Consider the following 7142-nt stretch of genomic DNA (forward strand, 5'->3'; position numbering starts at 1 on the left):
TTGCTTCATAGCTGCACAAAGTGAGTCATGTTAGCTTGATAGCTGCACTAAATGATTCATGTTAACTTCATAGCTGCCCAAAGTGATTCATGTTAGCTTCAAAGCAGCACAAAGTGATTCATGTTAGCTTCATAGCTGCACAGAGTGATTCATGTTTGCTTCATAGCTGCGCAAAGTGAGTCATGTTAGCTTCATAGCTACACAAAGTGATTCATGTTAGTTTCATAGCTGCACAGAGTGATTCATGTTGGCTTCATAGCTGCACAAAGTGAGTCATGTTAGCTTGATAGCTGCACAAAGTGATTCATGTTAACTTCATAGCTGCACAAAGTGATTCGTATTTGGGTGATAGCTGCACAAAGTGAGTCCTGCGAGCTTCATAGCTGAACAAAGTGATTCATGTTAGCTTCAGCGCTGCACAAATTGATTCGTATTTGGGTGATAGCTGCAGAAAGTGGTTCATGTTAGCTTTATGGCTGCACAAAGTGAGTCCTGCGAGCTTCATAGCTGCACAAAGTGATTCATGTTACCTTCATGGCTGTACAAAGTGAGTCGTGCGAGCTTCAGAGCTGCACTAAATGATTCATGTTAGCTTCATAGCTGCACAAAGTGATTCATGTTAGCTTCATAGCTGCACAAAGTGATTCATGTTAGCTTCATAGCTGCACAAAGTGAGTCCTGCGACCTTCATAGCTGCACAAAGTGATTCATGTTAGCTTCAGAACTGCATAAAGTGAGTCATGTTAGCTTCATAGCTGCATAAAATGATTCATGTTAGCTTCATAGCTGCATAAAATGATTCATGTTAGCTTCATAGCTGCACAAAGTGATTCATGTTTACTTCATAGCTGCACAAAGTGATTCATGTTAGCTTCAGAACTGCATAAAGTGAGTCATGTTAGATTCATAGCTGCATAAAATGATTCATGTTAGCTTCATAGCTGCACAAAGTGATTCATGTTTACTTCATGGCTGCACAAAGTGATTCATGTTAGCTTCAGAGCTGCACAAAGTGAGTTATGTTAGCTTCATAGCTGCACAAAGTGATTCATGTTAGCTTCATAGCTACACAAAGTGATTCATGTTAGTTTCATAGCTGCACAAAGTGATTCGTGTTAGCTTCATAGCTGCACAAAGTGATTCATATTAGGTTCATAGCTGCACAAAGTAATTTGTATTTGGATGACAACTGCACAAAGTGAGTCATATTAGCTTCATAGCAGCACAAAGTGATTCATGTTAGCTTCATAGCTGCAAAAAGTAAGTCATGTTAGCTTCATATCTGCTCAAATTGATTTATGTTAGCTTCATAGCTTCATAGCTGCACAAAGTGAGTCCTGCGACCTTCAGAGCTGCACAAAGTGATTCATGTTAGCTTCATAGCTGCACAACGTGATTTGTATTTGGGTGACAGCTGCACAAAGTGAGTCATATTAGCTTCATAGCTGCACAAAGTGATTCATTTTAGCTTCATAGCTGCACAAAGTCAGTTATTTTAGCTTCATAGCTGCAAAAAGTGAGTCATGTTAGCTTCATAGCTGCTCAAATTGATTCATGTTAGCTTCATAGCTGCACAAAGTGAATTATGTTAGCTTCATAGCTGCACAAAGTGAGTCATGTTAGCTTCATAGCTGCACAAAGTGAGTCATGTTAGCTTCATAGCTGCACAAAGTGAGTCATGTTAGCTTCATAGCTGCTCAAATTGATTCATGTTAGCTTCATAGCTGCACAAAGTGATTCATTTTAGCTTCATAGCTGCACAAAGTGATTTATGTTAGCTTCATAGCTGCACAAAGTGAGTCATGTTAGCTTCATAGCTGCACAAAGTGAGTCATGTTAGCTTCATAGATGCACAAAATGATTCATGTTAGCTTCATTGCTGCACAAAGTGATTAATGTTAGCTTCATAGCTGTACAAAGTGATTCATATTAGCTTCAGAGCTGCATAAAGTGATTCATATTAGCTTCATAGCTGTACAAAGTGAGTCCTGCGACCTTCATAGCTGCACAAACTGATTCATGTTAGCTTCATAGCTGCATAAAGTGAGTCCTGCGAGCTTCATAGGTGCACAAAGTGATTCATGTTAGCTTCATAACTGCATAAAGTGAGTCATGTTAGCTTCATAGCTGCACGAAATGATTCATGTTAGCTTCATATCTGCATAAAATGATTCATGTTAGCTTCATCGCTGCACAAAGTGATTCATGTTAGCTTCATTGCTGCACAAAATGATTCATGTTAGTTTCATAGCTGCACAAAGTGATTCGTATTTGGGTGATAGCTCCACAAAGTGAGTCCTGCGAGCTTCATAGCTGAACAAAGTGATTCGTATTTGGGTGATAGCTCCACAAAGTGAGTCCTGCGAGCTTCATAGCTGAACAAAGTGATTCATGTTAGCTTCAGCGCTGCACAATTTGATTCGTATTTGGGTGATAGCTGCAGAAAGTGGTTCATGTTAGCTTTATGGCTGCACAAAGTGAGTCCTGCGAGCTTCATAGCTGCACAAAGTGAGTCGTGCGAGCTTCAGAGCTGCACTAAATGATTCATGTTAGTTTCATAGCTGCACAGAGTGATTCATGTTAGATTCATAGCTGCACAAAGTGATTCATGTTAGCTTCATAGCTGCACAGAGTGATTCATGTTTGCTTCATAGCTGCACAAAGTGAGTCATGTTAGCTTGATAGCTGCACTAAATGATTCATGTTAACTTCATAGCTGCCCAAAGTGATTCATGTTAGCTTCATAGCAGCACAAAGTGATTCATGTTAGCTTCATAGCTGCACAGAGTGATTCATGTTTCCTTCATAGCTGCACAAAGTGAGTCATGTTAGCTTCATAGCTACACAAAGTGATTCATGTTAGCTTCATAGCTACACAAAGTGATTCATGTTAGCTTCATAGCTGCACAGAGTGATTCATGTTGGCTTCATAGCTGCACAAAGTGAGTCATGTTAGCTTGATAGCTGCACAAAGTGATTCATGTTAACTTCATCGCTGCACAAAGTGATTCGTATTTGGGTGATAGCTGCACAAAGTGAGTCCTGCGAGCTTCATAGCTGAACAAAGTGATTCATGTTAGCTTCAGAGCTGCACAAATTGATTCGTATTTGGGTGATAGCTGCAGAAAGTGGTTCATGTTAGCTTCATAGCTGCACAAAGTGATTTGTATTTGGGTGACAGCTGCACAAAGTGAGTCATATTAGCTTCATAGCTGCACAAAGTGATTCATTTTAGCTTCATAGCTGCACAAAGTCAGTTATTTTAGCTTCATAGCTGCAAAAAGTGAGTCATGTTAGCTTCATAGCTGCTCAAATTGATTCATGTTAGCTTCATAGCTGCACAAAGTGATTCATTTTAGCTTCATAGCTGCACAAAGTGATTTATGTTAGCTTCATAGCTGCACAAAGTGAGTCATGTTAGCTTCATAGCTGCACAAAGTGAGTCATGTTAGCTTCATAGCTGCACAAAGTGAGTCATGTTAGCTTCATAGCTGCTCAAATTGATTCATGTTAGCTTCATAGCTGCACAAAGTGATTCATTTTAGCTTCATAGCTGCACAAAGTGATTTATGTTAGCTTCATAGCTGCACAAAGTGAGTCATGTTAGCTTCATAGCTGCACAAAGTGAGTCATGTTAGCTTCATAGATGCACAAAATGATTCATGTTAGCTTCATTGCTGCACAAAGTGATTAATGTTAGCTTCATAGCTGTACAAAGTGATTCATATTAGCTTCAGAGCTGCATAAAGTGATTCATATTAGCTTCATAGCTGTACAAAGTGAGTCCTGCGACCTTCATAGCTGCACAAACTGATTCATGTTAGCTTCATAGCTGCATAAAGTGAGTCCTGCGAGCTTCATAGGTGCACAAAGTGATTCATGTTAGCTTCATAACTGCATAAAGTGAGTCATGTTAGCTTCATAGCTGCACAAAGTGAGTTATGTTAGCTTCATAGCTGCAAAAAGTGAGTCATGTTAGCTTCATCACTGCACAAAGTGATTCATGTTAGCTTCATAGCTGCACAAAGTGAGTCATGTTAGCTTCATAGCTGCACAAAGTGATTCAAGTTCGCTTCATGGGTGCACAAAGTGAGCCATGTTAGCTTCATAGCTGCACAAAGTGATTCGTATTTGGGTGACAGCTGCACAAAGTGAGTCATATTAGCTTCATAGCTGCACAAAGTGATTCATGTTAGCTTCAAAGCTGCACAAATTGATTCGTATTTGAGTGACAGCTGCAAAAAGTGAATCATGTTTGCTTCATAGCTGCACAAAGTGAGTCATGCGAGCTTCATAGCTGCACAAAGTGATTCATGTTAGCTTCAAAGCTGCACAAATTGATTCGTATTTGGGTGACAGCTGCAAAAAGTGAGTCATGTTTGCTTCATAGCTGCACAAAGTGAGTCATGCGAGCTTCATAGCTGCACAAAGTGATTCATGTTAGCTTTATAGCTGCACAAAGTGATTCATGTTAACTTCATGGCTTCACAAAGTCATTTATGTTAGCTTCATAGCTGCATAAAGTGAGTCCTGCGAGCTTCATAGCTGCACAAAGTGATTCAAGTTAGCTTCATAGCTGCACAAAGTGATTCGTGTTAGCTTCATAGCTGCACAAAGTGATTCATATTAGCTTCATAGCTGCACAAAGTAATTTGTATTTGGGTGACAACTGCACAAAGTAAGTCATATTAGCTTCATAGCAGCACAAAGTGATTCATGTTAGCTTCATAGCTGCAAAAAGTAAGTCATGTTAGCTTCATATCTGCTCAAATTGATTTATGTTAGCTTCATAGCTTCATAGCTGCACAAAGTGAGTCCTGCGACCTTCAGAGCTGCACAAAGTGATTCATGTTAGCTTCATAACTGCACAGAGTGATTCATGTTAGATTCATAGCTGCACAAAGTGATTCATGTTAGCTTCATAGCTGCACAGAGTGATTCATGTTTGCTTCATAGCTGCACAAAGTGAGTCATGTTAGCTTGATAGCTGCACTAAATGATTCATGTTAACTTCATAGCTGCCCAAAGTGATTCATGTTAGCTTCAAAGCAGCACAAAGTGATTCATGTTAGCTTCATAGCTGCACAGAGTGATTCATGTTTGCTTCATAGCTGCGCAAAGTGAGTCATGTTAGCTTCATAGATACACAAAGTGATTCATGTTAGTTTCATAGCTGCACAGAGTGATTCATGTTGGCTTCATAGCTGCACAAAGTGAGTCATGTTAGCTTGATAGCTGCACAAAGTGATTCATGTTAACTTCATAGCTGCACAAAGTGATTCGTATTTGGGTGATAGCTGCACAAAGTGAGTCCTGCGAGCTTCATAGCTGAACAAAGTGATTCATGTTAGCTTCAGCGCTGCACAAATTGATTCGTATTTGGGTGATAGCTGCAGAAAGTGGTTCATGTTAGCTTTATGGCTGCACAAAGTGAGTCCTGCGAGCTTCATAGCTGCACAAAGTGATTCATGTTACCTTCATGGCTGTACAAAGTGAGTCGTGCGAGCTTCAGAGCTGCACTAAATGATTCATGTTAGCTTCATAGCTGCACAAAGTGATTCATGTTAGCTTCATAGCTGCACAAAGTGATTCATGTTAGCTTCATAGCTGCACAAAGTGAGTCCTGCGACCTTCATAGCTGCACAAAGTGATTCATGTTAGCTTCAGAACTGCATAAAGTGAGTCATGTTAGCTTCATAGCTGCATAAAATGATTCATGTTAGCTTCATAGCTGCATAAAATGATTCATGTTAGCTTCATAGCTGCACAAAGTGATTCATGTTTACTTCATAGCTGCACAAAGTGATTCATGTTAGCTTCAGAACTGCATAAAGTGAGTCATGTTAGATTCATAGCTGCATAAAATGATTCATGTTAGCTTCATAGCTGCACAAAGTGATTCATGTTTACTTCATGGCTGCACAAAGTGATTCATGTTAGCTTCAGAGCTGCACAAAGTGAGTTATGTTAGCTTCATAGCTGCACAAAGTGATTCATGTTAGCTTCATAGCTACACAAAGTGATTCATGTTAGTTTCATAGCTGCACAAAGTGATTCGTGTTAGCTTCATAGCTGCACAAAGTGATTCATATTAGGTTCATAGCTGCACAAAGTAATTTGTATTTGGATGACAACTGCACAAAGTGAGTCATATTAGCTTCATAGCAGCACAAAGTGATTCATGTTAGCTTCATAGCTGCAAAAAGTAAGTCATGTTAGCTTCATATCTGCTCAAATTGATTTATGTTAGCTTCATAGCTTTATAGCTGCACAAAGTGAGTCCTGCGACCTTCAGAGCTGCACAAAGTGATTCATGTTAGCTTCATAGCTGCACAACGTGATTTGTATTTGGGTGACAGCTGCACAAAGTGAGTCATATTAGCTTCATAGCTGCACAAAGTGATTCATTTTAGCTTCATAGCTGCACAAAGTCAGTTATTTTAGCTTCATAGCTGCAAAAAGTGAGTCATGTTAGCTTCATAGCTGCTCAAATTGATTCATGTTAGCTTCATAGCTGCACAAAGTGAATTATGTTAGCTTCATAGCTGCACAAAGTGAGTCATGTTAGCTTCATAGCTGCACAAAGTGAGTCATGTTAGCTTCATAGCTGCACAAAGTGAGTCATGTTAGCTTCATAGCTGCACAAAGTGAGTCATGTTAGCTTCATAGCTGCTCAAATTGATTCATGTTAGCTTCATAGCTGCACAAAGTGATTCATTTTAGCTTCATAGCTGCACAAAGTGATTTATGTTAGCTTCATAGCTGCACAAAGTGAGTCATGTTAGCTTCATAGCTGCACAAAGTGAGTCATGTTAGCTTCATAGATGCACAAAATGATTCATGTTAGCTTCATTGCTGCACAAAGTGATTAATGTTAGCTTCATAGCTGTACAAAGTGATTCATATTAGCTTCAGAGCTGCATAAAGTGATTCATATTAGCTTCATAGCTGTACAAAGTGAGTCCTGCGACCTTCATAGCTGCACAAACTGATTCATGTTAGCTTCATAGCTGCATAAAGTGAGTCCTGCGAGCTTCATAGGTGCACAAAGTGATTCATGTTAGCTTCATAACTGCATAAAGTGAGTCATGTTAGCTTCATAGCTGCACGAAATGATTCATGTTAGCTTCATATCTGCATAA

This window comes from Neoarius graeffei, chromosome 19, assembly GCF_027579695.1.
Source record: "Neoarius graeffei isolate fNeoGra1 chromosome 19, fNeoGra1.pri, whole genome shotgun sequence".
Taxonomy (NCBI): Eukaryota; Metazoa; Chordata; class Actinopteri; order Siluriformes; family Ariidae; genus Neoarius; species Neoarius graeffei.